Genomic DNA, 14990 nt, shown 5'->3' with positions numbered 1-14990 from the left:
AAGAAAACAATTAAGATACACTGGTACCTCGGGTTAAGTTCTTAATTCGTTCTGGAGGTTCGTTCTTAACCTGAAACTGTTCTTAACCTGAAGCACCACTTTAGCTAATGGGGCCTCCTGCTGCTGCCATGCCGCTGGAGCACGATTTCTGAAGCAAAGTTCTTAACCTGAGGTAATATTTCTAGGTTAGCGGAGTCTGTAACCTGAAGCGTATGTAACCCGAGGTACCACTGTATAATCAATAAATCCCCATTTAATTCCCTCCTCCCCTTTTGTGGATCCTTATGCCAACATTTTCTCCTGCATCTCATCTGTCACTCCAATTTTATCAAATCTTTAACTAATCCGTAATTCAGCTTTTAGCTATAAGTGTCATATCAGTCCTACTAATGATTATACTTGCTTACAATATATATTTTTTTAAAATACATTATATACTTTCTCCATTCCTTATTGAAACGTAAGTCTTCCAGATTCCTAATTCTTCCTGTCAGTTTTGCCATTTCAGCATAGCCCATCATTGTTATTTGCCATTCTTTCTTTGTAGGGACCGTGTTTTCTTTCCATCTCTGAACTAACAAGGTCTGGGCAACTCTAGTCGCATACTTGAATAATCTCTTCTGGTCACATGGGATTTCGGCACCTAGAATTCCTAAAAGAAAAGCTTCTGGTTTCTTAGAAAAGGTTATTTTAAACTTTTTTCCCCAACTCATTGTATATCATCTCCCAGAATTCTTTTACTACTTTACATGCCACCACATGTGATAGAAGGTACATTCTTTCTCTTTACATTTCCAGTATACATTTGATCTTGATTTATACATTTTAGCTAATTTATTGGGGGTTAAATACCAACAGTATATTTTTTTCATATAATTTTCTTTCAGAGTATAGCATGCTGTGAACTTTAAATCCCAATTCCATAACCTCTCCCATGCTGCCAATTGTATGTTATAACCAAAATCTCTCGCCCAGTGTATCATCACTGATTTGACCTCTGAAGAAGATTCCTGCAAGGGCTCCGTTCCATCCATGCTTCTCTTGCACCTCAAAGTAGCTCAGACTAAGCCAGCGCGATGACAGACTATTGTACTACAAATATAGAGAAAAGAGTTGACTCCTTGATATCCTGCAGCCTCTGTTATCTTGGTGCTGGAGCACAGCTCTCTTGCTGAGAAGGGATTTCTATTCTTAATGGGCAGGCTATAAATAAACAGCAAAGACAAACAGTCCTCTTGTTTCCATTTGAAATGCTGCAGCAAAGATTATTTCCTTGGCGCTTCTATCAGACCATGCCTCTCCTCTTTCACAGCCACTTCATTGTCTGTCTGTTAACTCTAGAATACTCAATAAGCTTATTGTCTTTACCTTTAAAGCCCTTGAGGGTCAGTCTCCTTCCTATCCCTCAACCCTGGTGTCCCGCTATGGACATAGTTGTTTTCTTTGTTCTTCTAATTCTGGACTTTATTGTTTTAGGGTTTTCTTGTTCTCTGTTGCATCTTCATTCTTGCTGCTCCATATACTTGGAATCATCTTCCATAACATTTTTGGGCTGCCCCCCCCACTCCATACATTCAAATCTCTCTTTAAAACTTACCTTTTTTCTGAGGCCTTTGGGTCTGGTTAGCTAGCTCTGTTATGCTCAAGTATAATGGCTTGTGAACCGAGTATTTTAAACTATTGATTTTTATTGTTTTGCTTATATTTGTTTTAGATTTTGCACCCTTTGGGGTAGAATTTCTTACTTTAATTCTGTACGGAGCCATGTACATTGATGGAGCTATATAAATAAATGCTATTGCTACTAATGTTTCCAAAAAATAACATATTAAACAAAGTTTAGGCCATTTACTCAAGGAATAAAGTTGACAACTATGTTTTCTCTTCTTCAGTCCCCAGGAACTGAATGAAGTAGCACACATCTTCAGTATACTGTGAGGCCTTCTATCAGCCACAACGGTGATTTTAATGCACTGCTGTCTTACTCCTTAACCCATGCGATGCATGGCTTTCCAGCTAACATAGGAGCCAACTTGTAGGGGCTGAGGGGGTCTTCACCCCCCAAAAAAATATTTGAGGAGGCTAGCCCCCCTCCAGTTGATGGGCATTGCTATTCAGACGGTGTCCATGCACTGTGTCATGTGCTCAGTTATGCAGAGCAGGGCTTACTTGCCCTCCCTATTTTATTAAAGCTGACACCCCTGCCAGCTAACCTGTTTATTATGTTAAATTAAAACCTGTGACCTTCCAGTTGTTGCTGCACTATAGTTCCCTTGATCCCCGACCTGATGCCATGCTGATGAGAGCAGAAGTGCAACAATATCTGGACAGCATCATATTGGCTGTTCCTGGTTTAGGTTTCAACAGTCAGTGCCCAACAGCATTTGAAAGATTTCAGTTTCCCCATTACTGGTTCAGATTGGGGGTAGCCAGCACGGTGCCCTCAAGATGTTGTTGGACCATAGTCCATAACTGCGGGCCACGCTGACTGGGGGTGATGAAGATTTCAGGAGCAGAAAATGGGGGCGGGGAGCACAGAAACACACAGTCACTAAAAGTCCAAAACAGATCTAAACTTCAGTGGGTTTTCATGTTCACAATTTCAGTTCTTGCTTTTTAATGTTTTATTATTTTTAAGCTGCTTAGACAATGCTGTCAGTAAATAAATTTTCAAATGCAGTTAGTCAATCGCATTCCCCTGCTTATTTGACGTAACATTTATTTAGCTAAGTGACACTACCCCTAAAATAAGCAAAGCCATTTTGGCTATGTCAGTGTAATGAAGACTGATCAACTGTGCCCAGTAGGTGTCGTCATTGTCCTGCTACTAGCCAGAGAGAGACCTTCACATTTCATTCTGAATGAGCCATAAATATTCAGTATGAAATATACCGAGATGTAAAATAGCAGGTGCAGCAAATTTGTAGTGAGGATACAGTTAATGGGTGAAGGATTCAATATTCTATCTACTGAGCAAACAACTGTATATAAAAACTCCATCTGTAGCTTTTTATGTATGCAACCAGATATACTATATGATTTCCTTTTTTTAAAAAAAAATACTGATATCTTTGTTTTCAAAGATGGTTTTATACAATTAAGTGGCAACATGTTTGAAAGCCATTGCTAAAAATATAAACATTTCATTTCAGTAATTTTAGGTTCCATCTGCATATTTTGCAACAACAAAACTTCCCTACTAACACCCTCTCCTGCCAAAAATCCTAGGGATTTTCTATGTTGTGCCTCCTTGTTCTCTGATCTTTGACCCCCACTCTTTCTCTCCTCACCTTTTCTAGTCAAAACTTCTTTTTAAGTCTTTCATCAACATTGTCTTTACAGCATATACACTCCCTTTTTTTTTTATAGTCATTACAGTGTAGCACCCTGCTTGTGGTTAACGCTTAGCTGGAATGAAATATTCAACACAGCAATAGAGAAATTAAAATAATAATTTATTTGTCAGACAAATAAATGAGAGACACAGTGGTATATGGTTACCAAAGCTCTGCCCACTCCAGCCCTGATGGCCAGCACTTATATTTCCTCAGCCCAGCCCCCTTGCTCCTCCTTTGGCTGCCTCTGTCCAATCAGCCTGGTTGAAATTCCTATTGGCTGTTTGCTAGAACCAATCATAAAAGATACACCCATTTCCTATTACCTTTTATGGGAGACAAAGAGCTATATTTCCTTCTATCTATAAATGGCAAACAAGTAGCCATATATCTTACATTTGCCTCAACAAGGCACCTTAATTACCAGATCACCTCTTGCCCTTCTTGCCCTATTGCCCTCCAAAACAGATGGTTAATGGTTTTAAATTTTTATCTTAAACAGAGATCAGAGATCTTGGGTTCACATTCTCACACACCATCAATGAAATAAGAATCTAACATAAGAATCTAACATTTCTTACTTTCTAAATCCTTTGCATAATTACATTTAAGCCAATATATTTCATACATAACATATATAGATTTTTAGAAGCAAAGGCCTTTTCAAAGTAAAACTTCTTCAGTTTACACCCCCCTTTCCTGGCCAGCTGCTTTTCCCATTAGCTCTTGCCCTTTAACCTGTGGCTCAAGTCTCTAATGGGAGACACATGGTATTATATTTTGTTAAACAATAAATCCTACTATTTACCAACTCTTAATTGTGTTTTTGCAGCTTGATTGTATTCTGTAATATGTATGGTCAGTATGACCTTTTGCTCCTAGCCTGTAATTTTCTTTTACAACTTTGAGAATTTTGGCTCCTGCTATAAATCAGGGGGCCCTTGTCCAGGAGGATAAACATCTGCCAAAGCCAGCTGGTCTTCTGCCTGGCATAAAAACACACAAGCATCTGCAAATATATATATATATATATATATATATATATATATATATATATATATATATTAAGCTCATTTTAAAATACAAGTCTTGATCAGATGCCTCAACAGTAGTCTAAAGTTCCTTGCATAACTTTGCTTGTGGAATCTGTTTTTTTGGGTATAAAACTATTCAGACTATTGGGATGAAAATGCATGAGGTTGTTAATGCCTACGTTAGCATATACTTCAAAATCAAGCCCAAATATATATTAAGATAGGCATTAATAGCTTCATACCTTTTCATCCAAAGTCCCAGCACTTACAGCAACTGAAAATCTTTGTAGCGGAAGATTCCTACTATCATATTTGTCATTGCTGATTTCCGTGGGGGCGGACACTGTTTCATTAAATGCAGGGATGTGCGGCCTATATGCTACTTTCTAATATAATATTGAAGCTGAAACCAATTAACTGTTGGCTCAAATGCACAGCTAGCATAAGCAGACACAAGTCTGTTGAAATCCATGGCAAAGCTATGGCATGTATCTTAAATTAAAGATGATGGGATCTGTAATAAATTATACACATAACACATAAAGCTGTGTAGACAGGATGCCAGCAGAGAGCTGTCTCAAGATAATGTCTGGCAAGTCCTTAGGACTTACACATGTCTCAAGCAGTGAGTGTCTGCATTAGTCTATTCACCGGTGATTCCGAGATCTGTAGCCAGCTCTTCTCTTCTCCATGTGACATCTACGGGAAATCAATTGGATAGTGCCTTATCTCGGCTGCGTGCCCGCCCACAGGTAACATGTAAATCCTAAATGTTATTCTAGTCTGCATTATACAGTGCAGTATGTTTTTATTTTCAAAGGCAAGAACATCTGTCCTGCTGCCTAGAGCTGGTGTAAAGGTTATTTGCTGAGAAGGTCCATGGGAATTGTACCTGGAACCGATGACCAGGCAAGTAGCAAACCTCATGGCAGAGCTGCATACTTCTTGTCTTTCACTGTCTCTCATGACCACCAGCACCGTTATGATGACCGAGGTTGCATCTCCTACTCTTGTGCTATGATCTTCATAAGAAATGCCCCCCCCGTGCCTGTTATTTAAAAGTACACACTGTGGTTGCTATTAATTGTGTCACAAACATCAAATCTAGTCCCTCATTAATGGGGAAGGACTCCATGTTGAAAGCAAACACAGAAGGAAGTTTTAAGGAATCAAATGGGGATTAAAGAAACCATTATATGAGAAACTGTTTCAAACAATTTCATTGATTGCTATGTATGTGCAGGGCCGGATTTAGGTTTGATGAGGCCCTAAGCTACTGAAGGTAAGGGGGCCCTTTATATGTCCAGCTGTCCTTTGTCAACAACAAATTGTCGCTGTTTTGTGTTGAATATATGCTATATGGTAATTTATGGGCCTAATAGGTATCTAAAGCTATTTGCACATGCAGAATATAGGCACCCTATACGTATATAGAAATGAGCAAACCAGTGATATTTTAGGAAGCAGGCTAGCAGGTGGGGCCCATTACTTACATCATAGGAGCTTACACAACACTGTAGGTTTTATTTGTTTTTTATCTTATATTTTGGAAATGTGCATACAGTTTTCCCCCCTTTTAATTTTTTGGGGGCCCCCCTAAGCTATAGTTTGTTTAGCTTATATGTAAATCCGGCACTGTGTATGTGTTAAAATTAATACAGCATAAATATTTTTAAAGTGTTTCACCTGTGCTTTTGTCTATGTGATGGCTCAGTTACTGTTCTGATCCAAGGTGTAACGTTGTGGTAAGATGAATGCATGTAGCTGTGTGAAATGGAATTTAATATATTTTCCTCTGCAGTCCAGGAAGAGGACTCAGCTTGTTTCCATCTTCTCCTGTTCCAGTAAAGAATTCAGAGAAAGGTTCTGTGTAGTATTGGTCAGCATACTTAATGCTGCTGGCTGAGCTAACTGCAGCGGTGCATTCGTCAATTAATGTTTGTGATTCCTTTTTTTTTTTTTTAATCACCCATTGTCCCTAATGAGTTAGGGCAGTTTCCAAGTTTCCACATTAAAATATGAAGTATTTTAAATACCAGGTACAACAAAAAGTCCACCCACAATTTAAAAGCAACAGGAATTCAAATTGACTAGGGAAAGAACAGCAACCCAGCCATATTTTTGCCAATAGTGACAGCTGGGTTGCCAGTGAATAAGCAAAGTGTATGCAAAAGGAAGGAAGGAAGGAAGGTGAGGGGGAGAGAGAGGTTATAATAAGGAAGCATTGGGATGCCACTGCACTGTATGCAATGATGACCACACTGAAATGGGCTGTGGTTCAGAAAATCTGGAGGACATCTGTCAGGTTTTAAAGGTAGCTTGCAATAAGGCAGAGGAAATCTGCTGTTAAGGAACTGAATGCAAAAGATCAAAAGCAGTCCATTAGATCACCATTATGGTCGCTGTCTAATTTAGCTCCTTGTAAACCCAAGGATCCATTCTTCAGGAAATCAGCCCTGAGTGCTCACTGAAGAACTGAGTGTTCTTCAGGAAATCAGCCCTAAGTGCTCACTGGAAGGACAGATCGTGAAGCTGAGGCTCCAATACTTTGGCCACCTCATGAGAAGAGAAGACTCCCTAGAAAAGACCCTGATGTTGGGAAAGATGGAGGGCACAAGGAGAAGGGGACGACAGAGGACGAGATGGTTGGATGGTGTTCTCGAAGCTACAAACATGAGTCTGACCAAACTGCGGGAGGCAGTGGAAGACAGGAGTGCCTGGCATTCTCTGGTTCATGGGGTCACGAAGAGTCGGACATGACTAAACGACTAAACAACAGCAAACCCAAGGAAATATTACCATTGACCTCAATGGACGAGGGATTGGAACCAGGGTTTCACCTCCCTTTTGCCAAGACTTGGGTGCAGTTAGGCTACAGTTAGGCTACAGCAGGATAAACAATGACTTGAGCATGTTTAGGGGTATGCATACCGCTGCGTCCCCCCAGAAAAAACCACTGAATGTAACCAAATATGTTCTTCCTTGGATGGATGGATGGATGGATGGATGGATGGATGGATGAGGTCAGGGGCATAAACAAATTCTAGGCCAGTTAATTTCCTGTTCATATGATGAAATTCAATACAGGGAAAGGATAAACCTAAGCTAAAAGATCACAAAAAGCTTATTCATGCTTTTTGCATGCATATTTATAGTGTGATGTATTTTAAAACAGGTGGGACGCGGGTGGCGCTGTGGGTAAAACCTCAGCGCCTAGGAATTGCCGATCGATCGCTGGGGGCCACTAGGGGGCGCATTGGAAGATGGCCGACAATACCATCTCTCCGACCCACACGGGGTAATTAAGAGGCTGTTATGGGAGTAGGCAGCCTCCCTTGTTGCCCCAAGGAAATGGGGAACACTGCCCTTGCCTGCTGTGCCCATAAATCACCCCCTAATTTGAAAGAAGGGGGTGAGGGCCCTAGGCAGAATGCCCCCGTGTGGACCTCGGCTCTCCTGGACGCTGTCTCTGATCGCGCACTAGTTGCAGCAATTTGGAATAATTAATTACAAAAGAAGCAAATGCACATATTTCAAGTGAAGAAGGGGAGTGAACTCTGCTAATTTACGTGACCTCTGCGAAAGAAGACGACGGGTTGGAGAAACAGGAATATTTTACGATGAAGATACACCAAAGGCTGGGTATGTTGACAACAACGGGATTGAATGGGGGGGGGGGAACCTTTTTTACTTTCCTTCTATGTGATTTACAAGAACCCCTCCTCATTAGAATCGTCGGTTGAACTGACCCAAGCAGGATGATTAAGGTCTGTGTGGAGATAAACTTTAACCAAAAGTATGCTTTATGAAGATCGAGAAGCAATAAGAGCTTTTGGGAATGGCGCAGCAATTAATTTGGAGTCGCCATCTTGCCAAAGGATTTATAGCCGGGAGGAAGAAAGGACTTGTTTTCAGACTGCATTCCTAGTGAATCTCCTCAGAGGTTTTGAGAAAGGAGGCAGATTGGTGAAGATTAATGACGCTAAGACTGTTTTGATGTATGGAAGTGATGTTATATGGAAAACGTCTGGATATGGCTACTGGATAAAAAAAAATAATCCACGCAGGATTACAAACTGTTGTAACCAGCTTGTGGAGATTATCAGAGGTCACAAAGAGAAAGGAAAAATATATGAAAATAACAAGAGATGTGGAAAAACAGTAAGAAAGGACTGGATAGTACTGTGAACATCATAAGATTAGATTTGTGGACATTAAAACAGCAGTAAGAAGCAAGAAGTTGATTGGATCCCCTTCGAAACTTGAAATATGGGTACCCCCAACAAAAATTTAAAATTCGGCTGTGTAATTTGGAATTTATGTAATTTGGTTTGATTTGATGTGATTGGTCGGTTAATAAAAAAAATTCTTTAAAAAAAAAGGACTTGCCGATCGCATGGTCGGCGGTTCGAATCCCTGCGGCGGGGTGCGCTCCTGTCGTTTGGTCCCAGCGCCTGCCAACCTAGCAGTTCGAAAGCACCCCCGGGTGCAAGTAGATAAATAGGGACTGCTTACCAGCGGGAAGGTAAACAGCGTTCCGTGTACTGCGCTGGCTCGCCAGATGCAGCTTGTCACGCTGGCCACGTGACCCGGAAGTGTCTGCGGACAGCGCTGGCTCCCGGCCTCTAGAGTGAGATGAGCGCACAACCCTAGAGTTTGTCAAGACTGGCCCGTACGGGCAGGGGTACCTTTACCTTTTTATTTTAAAACAATTGATTTGATGGCCCTTCTAATGACATAGGGTGCTTCCATACTGCAAGCTTTTCGTGCTACCCACTGTTGCTCTTCCACTGTATGTTGCCTGCAGACTGGCAATCCCACCATAAATATAGATTGTGAGATCACCTCTGAGGTTCACAAAACTACGTGCTCCATTTCACATTAGGACCAAGCCCTTCAGTCAACTATAGGAAGCTCTTGAGGTGCTGCTTCTGAGGAGGCAAATGCAGCCCCACATGCCTCTCTGTCCTGATCTAGGGACTGTCCCCAGGCCATGCCCCAATCCCTACACCACATCCCCTCTCCTGAGGTCACAATCTCACCTACCCAGCTCTGCAACTTCCTTGAGTGCTTTTACTTGGCTCTAAGGTGTCCTTGAACTGCCATAATGTCTCTTGCTTATCTGAATGTAGAATGGAGTGGGGTGTGTGTGTGTGTAGAACTCTATTGTTTTCATGTGGCTGAAATGTAGGCTACTGCACAGAGGTGAGAGTCACATTCCCAGCTCCACCTCCTTTTGCCTCTGGCCCCACCCATTGTAATGTGGCCCTCAGGCCGAAAGTATTAGAGGGATACATAGCATTCTTCAGGTGGGAAGGCTAGTGGCTGAAAGGGTCTGGACCACAACAAATGGCCAAAACACAGGAAGTTACTAGAAATGTATTTTTCATCACCATGGCTATGAAAGCTGTCCTGGGATCTAATATGACACATGGCCTCTGTTAGTATTTGAGCCCAAGGTCATCTTTAGACATGCATAGTCTGCTTGATTAAACTGCTTCCAAACAAATTTTACATTCTATACTACTTAACATAGGGTTTTGGGTTGTTGTTTTTTAGTTTTCATTCAGCTTTATTCATCATTAAAATGAGAGTAATCTGCATACTTTTTAATCCAGGATTAGCCCTTTTTAGTTTATTTTCCCCGCAGACTGATTGTCAGTGCTTCAAAAGCATCAACTATTGATGGATTTCTATACAGCTGCCTGCACATCTGCGGCAATAAAATGTGAATCTGCTTTAACAATATCTGAAATCTTCTGTTTGGGGTTTTATGCAGCTTTTGCTTTCTGAAAGCACCTGCATATTCTTCAATGCTAGCTCGGAAAAGCATATATAAAAAAGACTCATCACTGGAAGATGCTGTTTTGTTTTGTTTAGATATGTCTGCATTTAGATATAACAGTAGTAATGTTTCGGCTATAATGAAAACAAGAAATCTTTCTTATATCCTTTTCTAAAATAAAAGTTTATAACCCAATTCGGCAGCCATAAAATCCAAATATGCAGGCTGATCTTTTAGGCTGGTTAGTTCTGGACTTCCAATGCAGATACTATATGGAAAATTGAAGGAAGAAAGTATGCTGTTTGCCATTCAGATGTTACTGATGTAGCACAATAATTGCTCCTGTTCTGTTCTTCCTCATGGCTGCATTTAAACCTGATGAAGACACAGGTCAAGATCATGGCCATACAGGGGCATCTATTGTCCTCTGAATAAAAAGGTAAAGGGACCCCTGACCATTAGGTCCAGTCATGGCCGACTCTGGGGTTGCGGCGCTCATCTCACCTTATTGGCTGAGGAAGCCGGTGTACATGGTCATGTGGCCAGCATGACTAAGCTGCTTCTGGCGAACCAGAGCAGCGCACAGAAACGCCATTTACCTTCCCGCTGGAGGTAAACTATTTATCTACTTGCACTTTGTCGTGCTTTCGAACTGCTAGGTTGGCAGGAGCTGGGACCGAGCAACAGGAGCTCACCCCATCACGGGAATTCGAACCACCAACCTTCTGATTGGCAAGTCCTAGGCTCTGTGCTTTAACCCACAGCGCCACCCGCATCCCTGTCCTCTGAATAGAGGACAATAAATAACAAGCTAAAAAAGAATAACAAGTGGGGCTCCAAAGGGATCAGTCAGTGCTGTGAGGTATCTTCAAAGAGATCCCAAGAAGCTCCAACTGGATGGAGTTGGCACCTTATTTCTCATATTTGTGGATGATGCAAAACTGGAAGTCACTGCCAACATTCCAGAGCGGGGGGAGGGAATATATTTTGGCCCATGGGTAGCATTTCCTTCTAGGCAACTTTCCAAGGGTCAAATGCCAGTGATGGGCACAACTCAAGGCAAAGGTGGGTGGAGCAATTAAGGCAAAATTTACCTTTGTTCAGTTTCTACACATACACCCTGACTGTCTTCCATCCAGAGAAGCAAGAGACTTGTGGAATTTCTTCTCTGGCTCAGATTAAAATATGATCTGAGGAACAACTTTTGGTTTACCTGGCTAAGAAGTGCACTGAACCTCCAGCAAAGAAAGCTGTCAGTGCATTAGATTTTCGATCTACAAGCATATTAGTTTTTGTCTCTACAAGCGTATTAGTTTGTGACTTATCAGTGCATTGAAGTAATTACCCTGTCCATTGCACTGAGCATGGCTGGCATGAACATGTGCAAGGGGGAAAGATCTAAAGAGGCAGAAAGACTATCCCCCTTCCTGGGAGACCTGCAGAGACCTGACTTCCCCCCACAGCCTTACCTTCTGCCCTTGTGCCTCTTTATTCTGGCCAATACAATGTAATGGTGAGTTGCAATAAGGAATTACAACTGTCATCGTTGACAATCACCATTAGACAACGGTCCACAATCACTGACACATTTTCTCCATAAATTTGGCCACTCATTAGGCATGTCAACATTCTCAGTGTCAACAGTCCTGGCATTTTGGACATTACCAGACCAATCCTACCTTACATTGGTTGTGGGATGAGGGGAGATATACAAATTTTGCTATGGGCAGGATGGGAGGGGGACAATTTTGTTTACTGCAATGGGAGGGAATTTTCCAGTTTCAGGATCACACCAGGGAAATGACAGGGCTAAGATCTTTGCCCCACCCTTGGCACACATCCAGTGTCATGAACACATCTGCCCCAAGTAGAGAGGCACAGCATGAGTTAAGAAGCAGCCAGCAGCAAGAAAGCTCACATTCCTCTCAGGCACCTGGGAGCAGTCGGCTGTCTACTCCCCCGCCCCCTGACAATGCAAGGAATGCAGAGGGCAGGAGGAGAGAAGCCAACTCGCTCAAGAAGCACAGGCAGACTCAGAAAGCAGGAGGGGGAACATTTCCTCACCAGAAGAGGAGGCAATTAATCCAATGAGCCCAAGGAGTAGACATATGGGAAAGGTATTAGCCAGGAAACAAAACCAGAAAGGTAAGGGTCATAGGTTCAGGATATTCTGCAGAAGCAGGAAGAATACCCCAGAAGGGTCAACTGATTTGTAGGGTATGGAAGCTCCAACAGAGCGCCTGAGGCTGATTGTTTCTTTTGCAATAAATCTTCAAGCTAATTACGACTTGCGTGCTTTGTTATCAAGACGGCAGTCTGGGCTCCTGACACCCAGTATGCTCTGCATCTACCCTTGTGGTGGAACATCACCAGTGGAACAGCTATACCCATGGAACTTTCTGTAAGTGGTCCAGGGCATTTCTGTCCAAGCCAGCATTGTCCCACTGACATATTGCTGTCAGTGGAGTAGTACTCTGCTCTGCTTTTCGAGACCCTCAACTGGCTTACCAGTGACGGTACTATATAAGTCTCTCTTATGCTGCACAAAGAAGAGACCATTAATCACATTCTAGAATATTATCAGAGAAACAAGTAAGTAGGCACAGAGTTGACACCTGGTTGGTTGAAAATCACTTCCAGATTTATCCTTCAATTCATTTTAGAACTCCATGACTGAGCAGCTGTTTTTAATAATGAAAGATATTTATAAATTGCCATAATAACATTGTTTACTGTTTGCATTGCCTCTCTCAGCCTGGTTCATTAGCTATCATTAAAAGCTTTTCACAACATGCTCTCTGCATATATAGAAATGTTGAGATGCCATCTTAATGGGAAATGTTCTATTTGCAACGCACAGCACAGTGAACAATATGAAGGGAAGGCGGTTTGAAGGAGGAGTAATTGTCATTTTTTTTTTTAGATCCCCAAAGATATCATAGTGACAGAGCTGAAAGATTTCCAGATACTGCACATGGAAAAGACCTAGAGGTTTCAAGCTAAGTTGAGAAATATTCTGTAGAAACTGAAGAGCATGTGGCAGCTGCAACAGCAACTCTTCTTCATGCATTTGCAGATGGAATTGTCTATATGGTTTTCCATCTTTAAGGACATAAGAATGGCTTTGCTTTATCAGACTAAAAGTCCATCTGTTCCAGCAGAGTGAACAGCCATATGCCTCAGGAAGTATTGCTACACGTATATGTGGGAAACTTCACTCCATGTAAGAACCCGGAAAAAAACATCGCTTGAGAGAGGAGAGATCTTTTGCATGGAGAAACAATCAAGTACTGTTCTAATGTATGCTTAAGCCATACTTATCCCCCTAAATATGTAATGACACAAGACTTATTTTTTATTACAAGAAAGAAAGCCTACATAAATTAATTTCACGGTAATGGATGTGGGCAAAATACGTTTACATATAAAAACCACAGGTACATTCATACTCCTGAGCTGAAGGAATGATGACCTTATTCTGTAGTAAGTACAAAAGTAGGTGAGTTACTTATGGACTCGGAAGATCGAGATAGAAGCAAAGTTACCATTTTGCAACTAGGGCAATCCAACAATAGAGAGAATGAAAGATGGTCAGAACCCAAAGCTGGAATGAATACCTCTGTGCTTGAGAGAATTAGGGTCTCTCTGATAAATAGTTAGGCAACAAAATCTTACCAGTTCCTTTTCTGATATCCAATGGAGCACTACAGTTGGTCCTTGAGAGCAGTGTACAGCATGTTGAGCATCGTTGAAGTCATGCTATGCTGATTAGGCCACTCAGAATGGCAGCCTTAACTGAGATTTTGGATATCATAGGTGGATATATAAAATGGGAGGCGGAGTGATGTCGTAAGAGGAGGAAAATAGAAGTTTCTTATGAAACAAAAGCTGGTAACTTTTTTCTCAAATGTGCTTAATGATTGTCATTTTGTTTACATGAGCCTAGCGTAAATTCCTGAATTCAGAGTAAACAAGCTTTCTCTTTCTAATTTTAAGATGTCATAAATCATGCCTGGGCTGACCCTGATGTATGTTTGGAGAAAATTTGTTCTCTGACAGGCCTGGGAGAAGGAAATTGTGGCCTATTTTGCCACCTGAGGCGAAACAAGAAGGTTCTGCCCCACCCCACTGCTGTCACCCTGCTGCCATGACCCCTTACCTGGCTTGTGTGATGGCGCCTGTGAAGCAGCAATGATGGCAGGTTCTAATGAGCTCTTGCGAACTCTCACAGACTCTCACAAGATCTTGCTGGAAGCCACCACTGCTTTTCTGTTGGTCGTGGGGGCCTGTGGGGGATGCTGCTTCTTGGTGTTTCAGTGCCCAAGGCAGTTGCCTCCCCCCGTCTCATGGGCGGGCTGGCCCTGACGGGGAGTTTTCCCCAATGTCATTGATGACTTATCAGCATTTGCCTCCTTACAGTCTCTGGAGTCAGGAAGTCTGGTCTTGTATTCTATGTCACAAAGAAGAGTGAGGGTTATGGAGGTCATGGATGCCACAATGTAATGCAAACCAGACGTATGCCCTGTTCCTTCAAAATAAACCAAAGAAAAGTCAGGTCAAGCACTCTCTCGTTACAGTGTACCAGCAGCACAAGCTGCTCTAGCCATTATTTTGATGGATGGATGGATGATTTTAACATATTTATACCCTGCCTCTCCTTCTCAAAGTTCAAGGTGGCTCACAAACAAGAATCACAAAATGCAATAAAATCAAAAGCTATACTAACCAAACAGATCAGCAGATAAAGAAATTCTAAAAGCTGCACAATATCTGTTTGCCCCTAGAATCCTGAAAAAAAATTAAACCTGGAGACTTGACATGGCTTTTCATTGCATT

Source organism: Podarcis filfolensis (assembly GCF_964270895.1).
Source record: "Podarcis filfolensis genome assembly, chromosome: 6".
NCBI classification, from domain to species: domain Eukaryota; kingdom Metazoa; phylum Chordata; class Lepidosauria; order Squamata; family Lacertidae; genus Podarcis; species Podarcis filfolensis.
This window is presented reverse-complemented; position numbering follows the sequence as displayed.